This window comes from Odontesthes bonariensis, chromosome 10 (assembly GCF_027942865.1).
Source record: "Odontesthes bonariensis isolate fOdoBon6 chromosome 10, fOdoBon6.hap1, whole genome shotgun sequence".
Classification (NCBI taxonomy): domain Eukaryota; kingdom Metazoa; phylum Chordata; class Actinopteri; order Atheriniformes; family Atherinopsidae; genus Odontesthes; species Odontesthes bonariensis.
In genome coordinates this window covers 20990244-21007743 of record NC_134515.1, presented here as the reverse complement: position 1 = coordinate 21007743, position 17500 = coordinate 20990244, and the positions used below count along the sequence as shown (strand labels likewise).

The 17500-nt window shown below is 40.7% G+C and overlaps 1 protein-coding gene across 1 annotated transcript in view; it reads right to left on the bottom strand.

Annotated features, from left to right (window-relative positions):
- The window catches only part of camkvl (CaM kinase-like vesicle-associated, like), a 40598-nt gene extending 31827 nt beyond the window's left edge, over nt 1-8771 (bottom strand). The window contains exon 1 of the mRNA XM_075476846.1: nt 8192-8771. The gene's annotated coding sequence lies outside the window, so the exon portion shown is untranslated. The remainder of the gene's footprint in view (nt 1-8191) is intronic.
- Nucleotides 8772-17500: the final 8729 nt, after the last annotated feature.

Genomic DNA, 17500 nt, shown 5'->3' with positions numbered 1-17500 from the left:
CATAAGATGATTGTTCAATTTTGCAATAAATCTACCGTTCATATGTCTGCCAAAACTACGGAGAAGGCTACACCCAAGAGCCAAGATCTGCAGCTATTACCATAACAACATTACTTGTTCGTTTACAGATTAGGCCATGGTACAAACTATAGAAAATAAAAACATTACCTCTCATGCTACCTGTCATGACATTGTTTCATGGAAATATACGTCAATATCACAATAAAGGCTAAAAATTTGCACAGTGGCAATTTTTCCGTCCTCAGCACCCTATGATCCAGCTCCCATCACACTACTGATGACGTCTGCACTCCTGTTGTGACGTGATGACACTGACCCTCACGTTGCCACTTTTGACTGGGACAAAAAATGATGGTTCTGGGGAAAAGACGAGTTGGTCTGTGGTATTAAACCGTGATCCTTCAATAAGAGATTGCTTAAATCCCATCCTTCGCCATCTTTTCCGCAGAACTTCACCTTTTAAATCTAATGCTCTTCTGCGATTATTTACTTGTCTATTCCCCTTCAACTTGCTCATTTTTAGAGTTAGGAATTACAAGAACATAGTCAGGGTAAGAATTAATGTACATGGTTAGGTTTAGATGTTCAAAAATACATGGGTCGGGTTAGAAAACTACACACTGTCATGGACGTAGTTTAATACTCATTGGTTGTGGTTCCCCTCGTGTGACGCCACAATCCCCAGTACAAACCGACTGCCTACTAAAGTGTTACCATCTCACAAATAAATATGAATTGGACAAATGTTCCTATTTTAGAAGTTCTGGTAAAGCTGGATAGGTCACCTCTACGGTCATTGCATCTTAGTTGAGTCAGTTGTAAAGTTCAGACTGGGTGTTATCACTGATGCACTGATGCCACTTTTACTGAATTTGTAGTTATCCTAGAAAAAAAATCCTTGAACTCATCCTTGAGTGATCTGTCATCGTTGAACTTTTTGTCATGTAGGAATGGTAGGTGATACTGCATGGCACTGCTGCAAAAGTTGATACAAGCTTCAATGGATGAGTGTGAATTTGTTTCTTCTTCTTTTCTTTTCCTGAGATTGCTACACTGGCACCCTTGCTACAATGTGGGGCCATTCTCATTCATTTGTAAAATGATCTTTGTCATGGTGGATGCAAACTTGTTCACCCAGCCGAGGTGGTATAAATACCCCCAAAAATCCACTTAAGGGGAGACGGTATAGCATCTTGGCAAATAACACAGATTGAAAACTTTAGTTTTATTAGGGATCCAAGGTACTTTTTTCTCAATGTAATGTGGTTTTAAAAAGTCATGCTCATTTTATGTATTTATGTTAGGCCAGCCAGGTAAACGAAGACATACAATTAGCACAGACTGTCTATGCTTTTTGCAACACCCAGCAGAACGTCTAACACACTTTAGTTGAAAGTTTATTTTCTGCTCGCACGTGCTTATGAAGCTGTAAGAGGGTCTTTTTTTTAAGCCAAGCCATTCTGTTTTCCTAACTGTTATCTTATTTCCATCTTTCATTGATGAGTTTGTGCCTAATGAATCACTGACAAAGACAAAACAGTATCCCATGCTCCATCCAATAGTAGGTCTATTTTGGTGAGATTTGCAGAGAAGACTGTTTTTTTTTCTGTCTTGGAAACATTTCTAGCTCTTATTCAGAGTGCCAGGGCTGGGCTATTACAATGTGTGAAAACATGTGGCTTAAAGTGAGAAAATATGTAAAAGAATGAATGCAAGATTTTAACACTGCCTGTACCTATTGCTATCTTCTGGTATGGATGATTGCAGTCAAGTAATCATAAGGACACCTTTTTTTTTTATGGAGCTGGATGACAGGGCATGAGAAAGACTTGGCAGAAAGAAAAAAACTGCAAAAACCCAAATGTAAAGACATGAAAGAGATGTGGTTAAAACCGAGGAGGATGAGGAGAAGGCTTGTTTTTGTTCTACAAATGAAAAAGAATGTACTTCAGTGAAGAAATCAGCCGGTTTCTAACCATCTCAGTATTAAACTCATCCATCCCGAGAGAGCAAAACATACAGAGATGAAAGGAGGAGGGGTAAGTTGAGAGAGACAGACTAAGAGAATGTGCATCTTCAGAGTAGTCATAATGCACCTGTAGCTAGCAGAGATCTTAGCTCGCATTATGTAATGGAGGGATGAAGCCTCCTTTATGACCAGCTGAGCCAATAAATCCAGATCAGTTCGGACCCCTCATCCATCCCCTACCCCTGTGGTTGTTTTTTCTGGAGTAAGCAGCAAGGTGCTACATTTGTACATCCCAGAAACTTTTCTTAAATCCCTCTAAGCTTTATAAAACAACATTAAAACGCAAAATTTATCATTTGAATCCATCTGTGTCTTCGGCCACCCTGAGGAGAGAAGACACTTGACATTTTGGAACTGGCCAAACGGAAATCGCATTTTAAATGTTCTTTATTTTCCCAGTGTGTTTAATTGCTTGTATCTGTCTCTCTCTACACAAACCATTCCCTCTGGCTCCAAGTCACAATCATGATTATTTTCAGTTAAGAAGTACTTTGCTGCAGCTGTCTTTAGCTTGCTCTAGCTATTGCTATTCAGGGCAACGTCTACCAGAAGATAAGGAGGAAGTACTATTGGCAGCCATCATTATGGTCGGATGGGGAGCCAGAGTTGAAGGACTGATGAAGCAGTAACTTGTTGGATCCATCTTTACAACAGCTTGGGGTGTTATATAAGGAGCAATGTATCTCGGGCTGGTGAAGGAAAAACAAATTATGAATACAGATGACAAATGTAACAGGCAAGCAGTGAGTGAGAGCTTCTTAAGAAATAATTAATACTTCTAATTATTTTTTATGTTTCTGTTTTTATTCCTGATCTCCACATCTTGCATCAGTAACGAGGCTTATACTCAGTTGTGTGTACAGTGTTTTTTTCTTTTTCATTTGCACCCTTTATGTCATTTTCTGATCTGTGCCCCAGCTTCTGAATGCTGGCCCAGATTCTAGCCCACTTTTGACACTTTTCTTGCTGAACTCAATGAAACATTGAGCAAGAGCAGCACAAAGCTCCAAGATTAGGTTATGTTCACTCTGCACCAGCATGAAGAAGAACACCAATTAACAGGTGAGTGGACTTACCTGTGAAATTGGGCCAGGTTGTGTTTGTTAGACTGTGTTGCTTGGCCTCTAGAGGGCTATTTGGTGGAAGAAAATCTTCAACAGTCTAGTTTCACTGTCTCCCTTCTCTGTTCTAATAGGCCAGGTGCACATAGCAGTGTAACAGAGACAAATAAGGAGAAGTATAGAAAGTATGACAAAGCATCGGCACGGGGAAGAGAGAGATAATGTGAGAGGAAAGGAAAAGGTATCAACAAGAGAAGCTAACAGATTAAACATTTAGAAAAGTATTAAATAGATGAAGAGTAGAAATTATAGATGAGGACAGAGAGACAGACAGGGCAGCACACAGGGAGTGGTAATGAATGCAACGTTAATGAAGGCCTTTTATCTGTCTCATTTCTTCCCTCCTTCTGATCTGTCTTTTCTTTCCATCCTCTCCCTTTCTTCCCTCTTTCTCTTTACACTGCAAAGCCTTGGGGATCAGATAACTCATTACGATTCTTTTTTTTTTTTTCCCCTACAGATGTATTTACCAGGTCTTGAATACTGGTTAATTAAGCGTCGTACAACAAAGAGCGCAAAAGTGCATTAAAACCAATCTTCATTAGAATGATTAAGCTGCCTGTAAAATCCCATCCTTGGTGAGGTCATTGACTTGTATTTTCTATTGTTGTAGTTTCTAAAATTTTGGAGCAGGAGTCAAACTCCACGGGGTGAGGGTCATCAAACAGCGGGCAATTTTTTTTTTGTCTCGTGAATGTGAAGTAGAAAAAGTAGAAATTGCGTAGGGCGAAATGAATAGACTTGAAAAATGTCAAATTAAGTAATATTAGAACACGTAGCAAAAAAAATTGAAAAGGGTTTACACGTTGTTATTTTATGAACCTCTCTGGGGGACTTCATTGACCAGTTCAAAAATGACAAGAGCGTGCCTTAAAACGCTGGGTGAAAAGGACTTTTTTCTACAACACTGTTGAGAACAACTCACTTTAAATTCCAGTAAATTGATGTAATATCTATTCTAATGATATCAAACGAGTGAGCAATTGTTTGTGAAAAGATATATTGCCTTGGGATGAAGATTTTATGAAGACTTAATGAGTTTAAATTCTCCTCTTGCTGTAATACTGTGTGATGGTCTCTGTGTTTTGAAACGAGGGTTTGGAATTTTATGGGATTTTATTTCAGTTTAACCCTGCAGCAAAGAAAAAAAACAAAACAAAAAACAACCACTGATATTTGAGCGTGTTTACCCGAAATATGAATGGAGGAAACCTGCAGTCACCTCAAGCTATTTTTGCTGCTAGTTTTGTAGCACCACACCGTAAAGCCAACCTGATCTCTCAGCATGTGTAATAAGTAGGTTGCTCTACAGTATAAAATGTTTCAGTTGTACAATAAGCTCAAAAATTGCACAATTATGAATGCTTGGGGTTAGTAATTACATCTACAATGTTTGGGTTTCGAATTATATACATGATTATGTTAAGATGTAAAAAAAAAACCAACAACACATAATTAGGGTTATAACACTGCACAGGAGTCACACATATTATCAAGGTTTGGTGTTCCCACCATGTCCCAGAGATGCTGCTGTAAACAATACCCAAGAAATAGGTTGCCGTCTCATGATTTCTGGCTGCAGGTTTATGCAGTTGTGCATAAATCTACTTTCCCCATGTAAATTTGATGAACAAACATAGAGCAACAAAATATTCTATCACAAAACAATTTATTGTATAACCTACTCCTTTTTTGCAGCAACAGATTAAGCTTGTCTATTGTTTTAAAAAAAAATAGATAAGCTTCTGTATGTGAGTATTAATGACCTGTTGCTTATTTTTTTGCGTTTATTTTTCATCTTTGGATCCTTTTTGACGATAATAGTAGTACTACATAGCTGGACTAATCAAAGACAGCAGATGGCAATGTTTTTTAAGCTAATGTTCTATCTAAAAAAATGAAAAATGTAATTAAGTCATTTTCTATCACTCTGTTCTAAAATAATAAACATCTACTGACAGATGTCATCACCTCAGTTTAAAAAGGAGAAGTAACCACAGGTTTCTGACTGTGTGCACAGTGAACATATATCCGAGGCAACCGAAACTCTGATACCTTTTTTTTTTTTTTGTCTAAAACCTCTGAACAATTCATTTGTTGGTAACTATAGATGTGAATTTTTCATTCATTCAAGCTCATCACAAGTGTTTTGATGCAAATGGGAAAGAGTGAGTAAAATTGTCCACATTGTCCCACTGTTTCCACTTACAAATGACTTTCTGATCAATACTGATTCTCAGTGAAACCTTCATATTCTGTAGGAGTGAGTGTGAGCGTGCATCTGTGTGGCCGTGTGATGGACTGTATCCCACAGATAGATAGATAGATAGATAGATAGATAGATAGATAGATAGATAGATAGATAGATAGATAGATAGATAGAGTTTATCATTGGTCACAGGGCTCAGGTGAAAGATTCAGGGAGCAGCTGAGATGGGGATGTTGGAGTGCAGGAAGGCAGCAGATGAGAAACCTCTGGCATCAAACTCAGTTATGGAAAAAAAATATAGAAAATCACAAACATATGCCGTGTGTGCAGCTTGTCCTCAAGCTTATTCTTATGTAACTGCACCATGTGTGTGAAAATAATGCAAGCTTTAATTTACTGTTGGCTCCACTGTCTAACAGTAGCAATGTGCAGCCCATCTCTTCGTTCCTTTCATCATTCCCCCCCTTTTTTTTTTTTCCGGGAAGACCACAGCTTGCCACAAATACTGACAAATTCTTGAGAATACGTTTTACTTCATGAAGCCTCTGTGGCACATAAGGATCATTAATACCCGCCAAATATAGTGACATTGAGCACTGTGCCACATTACACGGAGGGTTCAAGAAGTCACGTTGAAGATTGATACACCTCTTAATCTCTGACAACCATCTGATGGAAATCTCTGTGCTAGTTGCAGATTGCCGCAAGCCTGAGACTCAGCAGTAGAATCACAGTGGTAAACATTCCCATCCGGCTATACGGGAATCAGAGTGTTTACAACATTCACTTCTATCAGCTACCATGGCACATTATTTCATGATATCATAATCAATATCGACACAAGGGTGGTATTCTTGTAAGTATGTTATTGATGAAATGCAAAATCTGCAGATAGTCTTTTAGCAGCAGTTCCAAATAAAACCAGTGATGTGCTCCCTCGTTCTCCAGTTTACGCAAATCTTGTCAATTAATAGTACAGTCAGCTTAGGTTTGTCAAAATTAATCAGACTTTTAAAATTCAGCCATTCAGAGGGGTAGGGTATACCCCAAGCTGTATCTTCCATTTTCACAAAACATCAGGATAGTGATGACAGAACACCTGATTACACATTACATATAATTTTGTGCTTGGTGTGTTGACTTGTCAGTTGTCATGCTTGGACAGTGAAACTGGAGGATGGCTGACTTATTGCCACAAGCTGTATAATACGCAATGAAAAAACTTAAGATTATTTGAAAGCCTTTTTTCCTTTAGGCTGCGGCCTTTCCACGAACTCTAAATGAGGCCCAGAGAGATGAGTTCAAAGATAAAATACAGCGGCTTACAGGCTGGATTGAAGAACACAAGGTTAGACACAGAAGAACAGGAGAGGAAGACTAGCTAGATAGACAGATAGATAGACAGAAGAAGCAGCTGTACAGTGATCCGACAGCGACAGTGCATATTGTTAAGCTGACAGCTCAGCAGGAAGGTGTGACCTGTGTGAGATGTGGCACCTGAAATGTTGTCTGATAGGAGCTTCTTCGCACTTGTTACATGAAATCAAAGCCAGTCAAATCTACAGGCTCAAGTGACTGAGCAAGGAAGCACATTTCAGCTATCTCAAGTCAAATGCGAGAAAAAGCACATTTTCTCTCCTCCACTTTGTTTGCTTTCTTAGCTCAGCAACCTCTCTCTCGGGGGCGCAGTTGTGTAGTAGCTTACTATAGATTTACTCTGATGTTTTCCCTTTTTCTGTCATATAAAGCAAGTTAATGAGGCCAGAAGGGGGTGGATTGCAAATATTAAATATGATGCACTTTCCATTGTGGCTTGAATAGGATATTTTATCAGTTTTTACATGTTTAATTGTTTATTTGCATCTGCTGCCACTTTTCCGCAGCTCATCCATTAAATCGGTCCTGTAAATAGAGAAGTTGGCCAGACGGTCATTCTGAAAGATTTCTGCAGGCTGGGTTTCCAATATTTGAGACTTCTGTAGTTACTTCAAATCGCCCACTTTAAACTTAATAACACTGGCCTTTTTTCAGTTTAAGCTTGCAGTCAGTGTGCTAATCTTGCGTGAGAAAAGTAGCCTACAGTGGCTGGTGCTTTCTCAACAGTTTAATGTATAATTAAAGTGGATGACGGGTATAGTTTAAACAGGAAACATCTTCAATCACAGTGAAGCTAGAAAGTGGGGAACATGTTAAAGTCTTGCAATGCTTCTTCCAATTTTCTAGCGTTTTCTCTCTTTTTTTTTTAATTTCCTGAAAACTATTCCACTCACATCTTGTTAATGGAACATAATGGATGCTACAATTACATTTTCTCTGTTAAGAGCTTTAAAGGAGTAAATGAGATTTCAAGTTAAAGCCTTCATTTAAAAGTGAATCGTATATCCCTTTAGTCTGGTTGTAATATATTTAAAAAAAAAAAAAAAAGGTATTAAGACAACTAGGCTCCTGTTGAAGCTGCATGAAGCAGAAAAAAGTATGTAGAGTGACTTCGTTACTATTGATCCAAACATGGGCAGTCATTCGCCGACCAAGTAAAAAGCAGTCTGTTATGCTGTAATGGACTGTGTTGGTTTCAGCTTCACTTTGGCTCAAGAAAAAAATACTAACATCATCTTTAAGTGTTCTAATGTTGCCCCTTGAAGATATTCACTGCAGCTGTTTTACGCACGCTGGCTGCGCATCATCACGAACAGAAACAGCACACCTGGAAACGTCGCCCAGATCTTAGTGTCGACTCCTTTTCACCGCCAACATAATTAACAAAGTGGTGGTGGCACAGATTGAATAAATCCCGGTAAAAGTTTGTCTTACCTTGAGTTGTCGAGGTTCTGGAGAAGTGCGAGGTGCGTGCGTTTGCAGCCCCCTATCCACAAGAGAAAGTCTGGTCCTACTTGGTTCTAAATAGGCTAAAACTGAACAGATGACACTGATAACGATTCGTGGTGATGTACCAACAGCGTCAGGGAAGTGAACTAACCGCAGCTCCCGCTCTGGCACGACTGTCTGTTCTTCGGCGAGAATTAGTTTGCTTGCTTCTGACTGCCGCCCTCCCTTCCACTCACTCACTGTCTCCCACCCATGAGAAATAAATAATCTTTAATCTCTCTGTCTCCCTCTGTTTCCCTCTATCTCACTCTCTGCCCAGCAGGTAGGCATTTCTGAATAATAAGAGATCTTTTTAAAAGGCTCTTGTATGTCCGCTCTGCCTCAAAACCCCGCATCTTTTAATGGTTCAATAAAACTGTCTGCCCCTCTGAAGAGTTTCTCGGGCTGTCCGATGTGTGTGTGTGTGTGTGTGTGTGTGTGTGTGTGTGTGTGTGTGTGTGTGCATGTGCGGTGTGTGTGTGCAGGCAGCGGATCGGGAGTGGTCGGGATTAAACCGCGGGATTACATTTCAACGTTCATGTCATCCCACACGCTGGAAACCCACTGGTGGACAATGACATCAGTCTTTGGCAGACTCAGACAGGCAGATTCACGTGGGTAGGGATGGAGAGAAAGACAAGAGAAGAAGAGGATAAAAACAGCACAAGAAATGCAAAGGAAACTCTTCCCCTCACAGATTGATCCAACAATCCATGCTTCATGCTAAATCCATCAGACTAGCAATGCGAAAAGGTCAACGGGGTGAGATATTTCTTGGATGAATGAAGAAATGAATGTGAGCGTATGCATCCTGGTTTGTGTTTGCGTGCGTGTATTCTGATCAGTGGATGCATACACACAGCCAAATTTGTATGTGTGCCTGCATACTAACAGATGGCTTCTGCAGTGACGCGGGAACTAAATACTGGGTTTGTATGTCCTTGTGGTTGCATGCCTGTTTGTGTGTGTGTGTGTGTGTTTGAGTGGGAGAGCTGGTCTCTGTGCATGTGTGCGTCTGTTTGAGGGAGGGCAAGTTCAGTTTAATACTGAGACAACATGTATATATCTGTGCCACACACATATGCAGCTTTCACATACACTTTTGCAGCATGTGGAATAATGGTTTTACCTTTTTGTCCAGGTGCTTGCAGTCTTTCTCCGTAGATATTCACAAGAGACCTTGAATCTGTGGCAACTTGGGTTTGCTGAAAAACACAGTTACACAAATGTGTGTGTTTCTGTGAGCACATGTGTGTGTGTGTGTGTGTGTGTGTTTGACAGAGAGAGGCAGGCTCAGAACACAAGGAATAATAAAAAATGTCACATCAGTCTTATCTAAAAAGCTCTCGGAGGCCGTCAGACATAAGGCTGTGTATGCCTATGAGTTTTGAAGGGTTTTAGGATTATCTCTGAAGTGCTGCAAAGAAACTTTTCTACTCTATAGAAAAATAACAGACAGAACCAGCAAACTTGATAAAACAGCAAATCTAAGATAGCCATCTTAGACTTCTTGGTTTGTGCCAAAAAGGTAAAGAACGTCATATCCACTTTGAAGCACTCTGTGGGGAATCTTCAGGGTTTGGGTGTTGCTTTGCTCCCCTAAACTAAGGAATAACTTGTCACATGGACATAAGGATCATGTATGGAAACCAAGAGCAAACATACTTAAAAAACATTTTTCTCTTTTCGATTATCTTGAGATCACAGGTTAATTATCCCATTGTCTTGAGATGACAGATTGTCTTGTTCCGATATTGGCTAAGTTTGAGTTGAGATGATAAGACTTGTTTTCTCGAGATGACAGTTTAATATATTCGGTTTGGCCCAGTTAAGTTCATTTTCCCATCGCCGCAAACAGTGGGGTGGCCTGAAGGGCAGCTACTGACTGATGCAGAGTTTGTTAAACCCTCTTCATCAGTATCCTATGTCTATATTAAAGAGCAGACATTTTACTAAACTTAATGCAATAAACAGAATTACTCATGGCTTAATGTACTCTCACCACAGTGAAAATGAATGATCAAATTAGGTGTTAACAGAGAAACCACTACTTTTCAAGCTCATTATTGACCCATCCCGTGTGACGTCAGCGCAAAAATTTTTAGGAAAAACTTCCCACTTCCATCATGCCATTATATTATTGCGCACCTGGTTGTAGTAACAATCAACACTCGCACTGGCAAGGTATATCGTTTTATCGGATCCCAACAGATGCTGAGCGACGGAGAAGATGTGTCGTGGCTCACCACAGATTCAATCCCCTCGGAGACACAAAACACCACAACAGAGGAATCAGTTCAAAGGTTTTATTTTCATGGGTCAGCAGCCACATTGTGATAACAGGTAGGTCCCCCACCCCAAACCCAACCAAGAGTGGCACAGTTAATACCACAATACACCCCAAATTAGGCACATCAAAGCACAATCAGTCAGGAGTTTACGCACAGCAAACAGTTCATGCAAAGGTTCACGGCACACAACGGTCACAGCAATAGTAGTCCCAATGGCATAGTCGAGCCCAAATAAACACATAAAAAAAAAAGAAAAATGCAGCAAAGTAATAGTCAAAAAATTACACCCCAACACAGCAATATCAGCACACGAGATATGGCACAGCAACACAAAGACTCAGATCACCGCATGCAACTAATGCTATAAATCACAGCACACCAAAAGCAACCCCCCCCAACCCCATAGGGACTACTACTCATGGATATAAGAGTAAACCAGCAACCAACACACTAGCATAAAATGACACTCGTATATTACTCTATTCTACTCACACCAAGTCACTGACTTCATTTAGCAATAATGCGTTACACCATCGAAGAGGAGTTCACGGGGATCTGCTAGCACCAAGCAGATGCGCTGCTACCCAACACAGAGCAAAGAGTCCACGTCGGGTCGGCGGCTTTCCCACACCGACCCGAAAGAAAAAAACAAAGCAACTTAGCTGTACCCCCAGTCCACGTATGACTCACGGATCCGACGTGGCGGCCGTGATACCAGGCGGAATAATGGCCCACGGATATCCCTTCACACAGTCCAGCTCATCAGCCTCCAGCCACCAGACTTCCAGCAATACCTCCGCGACAATCCCTCTCATCCTCTTGAAGATCTCCAGTCTCTCGTCGCTGCCCTCCTGGCTCCTGCCGCCGGCTCCGGTTTCCCTCCAGCACTCCTCGAGTCCCAGGCACCTCGGAACAAAACACATCTACTGGCACCAGGCGGAGACTAGCACATAGCTCATGCACGCCACGAGAACATAGGGAGAAGTAAAGCACTTTCCTTTAGCAGGCGTGCGATCATGCCCATCCTCAAATCGCCGTGAATCTCCTGCTGCTGCTGCTTCAGCTGGTGGCGATGTTGTTGTGGTCGCATCAGCTGTGCCGGTTCCGTCGCGGCCTGGTGATGTCGCCGCGCTGGCCCCAAGGAAAAGCCTCCCCAGTGACCAATCCCCCGCATATAAAAAGCATTTATCCCGCCCCGAATCAATCAGTCCCACCAATCGCATCAGTCCATCCTTTACAACCAATAATCCCCAGTCCATATATGGAGTCCATGTTAGTCCCAGCGATTACACAGTTGATACCAGGGACGTTGCCCAACAGAAAGTATACAACACAAAACCCAAAACGTGACAGATGGACCGCGGCCATTAATAGAAAAGATTGGCAACCCTCGACATACCAACGCTTGTGTAGCGACCACTTTGTTGGAGGTAAGACGAATAAAATAAGCCAGAAATGGCTAATATAATAAGATGGCGACCACCGGCTTCAGGGACGATCCACTGATGTAGGCATGTGACCCAGCCTGACACAAAGTACTTGTAGGCATCCAAACTTTTAAACGCTTTCAGATCACTACCTGTGTATAGCGATGGATTGTTAATCACATACTGGTACAGATCATGAGGGGTGAAGTCGGGTAATGATGAGATCGCCGTGAACTTCCGAACGTTAGTGAACAATCCTGATGGAAGCAGGTAAACGTCATTCTCTACGCCAGCTAATCTCAACTTTTCTAAATACCTCTCCCTCTGCTCACACTGTAAATGCCCTACGTCGCTGGACAGTGAATGTGTTTTCTGCATTTTATTTTAGTCCTTTATTTTAGTTTTCTCGAATTGCATTCAAACTGCAGTCCACTACATGTCCAAAATGGCCGCCGCTTTTACGAAGGTTACGTGAGTGGGAAGGGTCAATAATCAAGTTACGGTAACTGGTTATCATATGTTGTGATCTTCAGAAAAAAAAGGAAGATTTCTTGCAAACAAGCTTTGCTAGCTCGAGATGACTGAAAAATTTACACAAGATCTTAGGAGAACAGCGTCTAAAGGGAAAAGGACGCTCTCAAAGAAGGAATTTCAAATTAATCCAAATTATTAGGGTTTCTTTCAGCATTAACCAATTTTGGGTGGTATCAACTGGATTACATGTCAGTTTCTACATTGGCAAAAATAATATGAATCTTTTGCTGTGGTACTTAAGTGAGTCTTGCTCAATGTATTAACAAGGATCTAACTGAAAACATTTTGATATGAGTGATCCTGACAAACCCCTACACTGTTTCATTCAGGAGCGAATGCGAAATTAGTGCAACGACCCCAATTAAACTGAGACCAAACCCTAATAAATCAGCCATAATAGAAAATGTTGATCCAAACCAAATATATTTATTTGAAACAACAGAATTGCTTAATGCTGAAAGAAAGTACATATAATTATGTGCAAATTCTCCCCAATGGTTTTTTTTGTATGTTTTTCTATGTTGATTCAATGAGTTGCTATTTTAATGGCTTAATTAAGAGCGGATAATTTAACAACCCTATTCTCAATACATTCACATTACACAAGCATATTTATATTTAGTCAACAAAATATGCGACTTGGCTGATTTTTTTTTTGGAGTGCGACTGGGCAGCTTGCAATGATTCTATGAATTCGGCATCATTAATTTTTGCTTAAAAGTAGAGTGAGGTCCTCTCTATCTGAAAGGTTAGGCTGAAACACAGGGATGACGAATCACACTGGCAAACCCATCAAAGATTAGCTCTTTTTGTGAGGTGCTGGTAAGAAAACGAACATCTTGCAACTGAAGGCACTGTGCAGGGGGAGGTGTGAAACATTTCAGCAGACAGACGTCAGAGTGCGGCAGACTTTTACGCAAAACTACGTTTATAACCAACTTCTGTCTGAGTTTCTGAGGCCCGGACCCATTTTTTAAACCTGAACGAAATGCAGTTTATTTTTCCTTCAGAAATTATTGAGAAAGCTAATTGTACTTGTACTGTTGTTTCAGCGCATTAACTTCATCTGTAAACAAAAAGACAATTTAGATCTATAAAAGCTGCAAATTGTCTCTGGGATGTGTACAGTTTGCTTTTGTTTGTTGATATTTGAATGATAGAATAAGGTGTGTGGTCATAAAAGTCAAAGTCATGTGAAGGTAGGAAGCACAGAGGTGTGATATACCCGATATGTTTATTTATGACTCATCATTGTGAGTCACGTTATTTGTAATGATAAGCGCTGACCTTCACCTCTATGAGTGCATCACAACACCAGAATCAAAACACTCCTGTTCTCAAATTGCTCGGCAAGGAGTAGAGGTCAAACAAATCATGCCGTTAAAGCAAACAAGCAAGCAAAGTGGCTGGGTTAAAAGTAAGATTCATCATTGCTTTGAGGATGTGTAAACAATCCTGTGCCAAATATGCCATTCGGAGACAGCAGGCTTCGAGGCCAGCTGCCATCTAGCCTGAGACCTCAGTACCCTGGCTCTCCTTCAGTCGCATTGTCACTTTGTGCCTCCTCTTTTTTCGCTCACATTGTTTTATCTTCATACCTTAGCTGTCAATGCTCTCACTGTGGCACACTTGGCCCGAACTCACAGAATGTGTGCGCTCGTGTATGACTTTAGATTGCTGTTGTAAGCTTTACAGTCCTGAATGGGAGGCTGAGCGTAACTGATGTGTTTTAATAGTTAGCATTCTGACTAGAGAACACTTCTGTGTGGACACGAGTGCTCGTCTTTATGGAGTGATTTCAGTGATTTTTTACAGCAATTGTTGTGCACACACAAAGTAACGGTTTGGAATAGAAGCTTCGCTATGCAAGCCGAGGTTAGCAAGAAAAATCCCCAATAGCCTGCAATCTTGCCTTTCAGATTTGACATCAAGTAATCTAATGCTATTGGGGCTGTGATCATTACACTCCCTAACCACACTGTTGCCCAGACATATGCGCCAAACGCGTACACACATGCACGCACGCACGCACACACACACACGCATGTACCTCACCATGTGTTTTACTGGACTGTCTCCCACTTCCTTTTGTCGGAAGCTTATCCTCCCTTTCTCCCTCTGCCATCCTGCTCATTTGCAATCCTTTCATCTTGCCTGCCCTTTCCTTTGTCTTTCTGTCATTCATCAGCATCCTTCACTTGGTGATTCCTCTCTCTGTTTTTGTTTATTTTATGCCTATAGCTTCTTTATTCTCTTCTCACATATTTTGGTCTTTTTAGTTTTCCTCCACAATCCCTGCTTGTTGGGCTTTGACCAGTGTGGGTCAGGTTCAGGTTGTAATTACTCCACTCCTCCTCTGAAAGCTTTGGCCAAGACAGAAAGGAAAAGAAAGTGGGAAATATGAGACTAAAAAGAACGAGAAACAGACTGATAATGTCTTCCTTTGTTAAGTTTTGATGTCTAAACTTAGCCCGCTAATAATTTTTTTAAAACATGTTTAAGAAATAAGTACATTTCTGTTATCTTTTGTTTACAGTCATATATAATAAAATGTGTTCTATTAAATTCCCTTATATTCCTGCCCCACTGAGTGGGAATATGTTTGCAGTTAGACATCAAGAGATAAATAATACAGAGTGAATTTTTCCACATGCTTAATGTAGCATTCCAGAGCTGACCTTAATTGGTGCAGCTAAATTTGAGTTGAAATGTAGGGCGGGCATTGCCTCTTTCACTTCAGCACTGGTAAGGGACAAATTTCCTTACTATTACAAAATCCCCGCCCCCCCGCAACAAAACATGAGCTCAAGGAGAGAGATAAAAAGAAATTTAAAAATACCAAATTTTAACTTGCCTTTTAGCACAGACCTGGGTCGTTCAATTTTCTCCTCTTAGTGGCAGCTGAAATGGCAGGAGAGCTCATTAGTTAAAGGTTGTAACAGTTATTGTTTGAAGATAATCAGCGGGGTGCCTCCCAGTGTCCACTGTTGTTAATTACCCAAACTAGTGAGGAGGAGACAGTCTAACTATTGGCCACAGGCCGTCTTCCAGGTGCTATTCTTATCCTGGATGACCGATGACATTTTTCCAGCTGTCTGGGGGTCACATCTTACTGAGACGGGGGTCACCAATTATGTGGAGGCATCAACCTTTATTCCCTTTCTTCTTCCATAAATAGGCGGTTTTCACACACAATTGTGGATGAGTCATCTGGCACTGGCGCACAGATGGTGTGAATCATTTATCAAAATGTGTCCAGTAGGATTGGATGCTTTTACGTAAAAGGGTGTTTGTTTGGATCAAAAGTAGTATGTAAGAGTGAGTGAACAAATAAAGGAACAAGTCTCAAACTTAACTCACGGACACACAAGCCACTCAAAATTCAGTTGACACTGAAACAAAAAAATTAGGAGGTCAGAGCCATTTCGGAACTAAAGTCAGTGAACACTATTAAAGACAGAGTCAATCGTTCGCACACATTTACGAACTGAATAAAATAAAATAAACTGGTTTCAGAGCAATTCAGTAAATGCCACCACATTTTAAAGGGAGCCTAAGTGAGATGTGAGATGGCTGGCAGTCCCCACACTCAAAGGAAGGTGGTAAAAGAGTAAAAATAAGATGTGTGCTACTGTACACATTTCTGGCAAGTCCTCCTCCTCAACTAGGTTGATTATTTTAAGCACTGTAAGATTGATTCTGTGGCCCTGTGGGGGCCTTGCGGGTCTGTGTTAGTGAAAGTGAAGGTGCCAGCAGACCAGAAAAGGAGGTGGGATAAAAGTTAGGACAGGGAAGATCACAAAGGAGAGGGGGCGTGTAGGAGATGGGAGGAGAGAGAACAAGAGGTGGTCTCCAGATTCCTGAGGTTATTAATAAGTGAGTATTTTCAAGGACATCAGTGATGATTTGGGTCAAACTATTTCCTCTTCCTCCCGAGGTGCACCGAAGTCACTTAAAATGGCCCCAGAGATATTTCTCCCTCTTTATTTACTGTTTTTGTTTTCAAGGAGCAGAAGCCTGGGTTGACATAAGAAGGTAAACTTGTTGATTCTCTAATAATACACCACCAGGTTCATACAGTAAATATTGTCAGAAGAGAGTCTCCTTTCATTGCTAATATGGCAGGTAAATTAAACGTGTTTGCAATTTGGATGAGAAGAATCGTGTGAGTGATACCTAAATGGGGAAGAAAAAGAAACAACTGAATGCTGTCCTTGGATATAGCCAGCTGCTATTTGAAGCATGCAACATTCTACGGGGGCTCAGTTAGTTCAAAACAAACTATTCTCTCTGTTGATGAAGATGTAAAACGACTATTTTTTGTCGTCTCTAAGTGAATTGGACCTGGCTTGGCCGTATATGAACAAGGAAGCCGATGCTATTTGCCACATACGGAGCTGTGCATGTAATCAAATCAGCCTGAATTCCTTCATATGAAAAGAAAATAATAACCTTCTCTGGGGATTTAGGATCAGGTTTATTAGCACATCAGCTGTGTTTGGGCCAGTTTACATTTGCTCCACCAAGTGTTGGTTTTGTTACATTTTTATTGGGGCTAAACATTGACAAAACATTTCTGTACATGTACATCATACTCTCCAATTGCAGCTGCCCGGGAAAGAGACTTACACAAACATTGACAGAAGCTGCGACTTCTCTTAAAATCAAGATCAAAGCATTAAAAACGGTGTATGCCTGCCATCTAGTGGTGATATTTTATAATAGCAAGAAGCCAACGTTGGGTGTCTTTTACTGCATCCAAGCCAAAGTAAATATTGCCTTAAAAAAAAAGGGGGGGGCAGTAAATATGACTTGTAGTAATGCAATATTTAAAGGGTTTTCTAACCCATTCATTCGTTGGTTTGAAACAGTTTGAGGAGTATATAAAGTTATACGTCGATTATTTATCTTAGACCACTCTTCAAGTATAGAACTACTATAAATATATCCATAAGAAGCATTAAAATGTTCCCAAACATCCGTCAATTTGATTTTGATTGAAT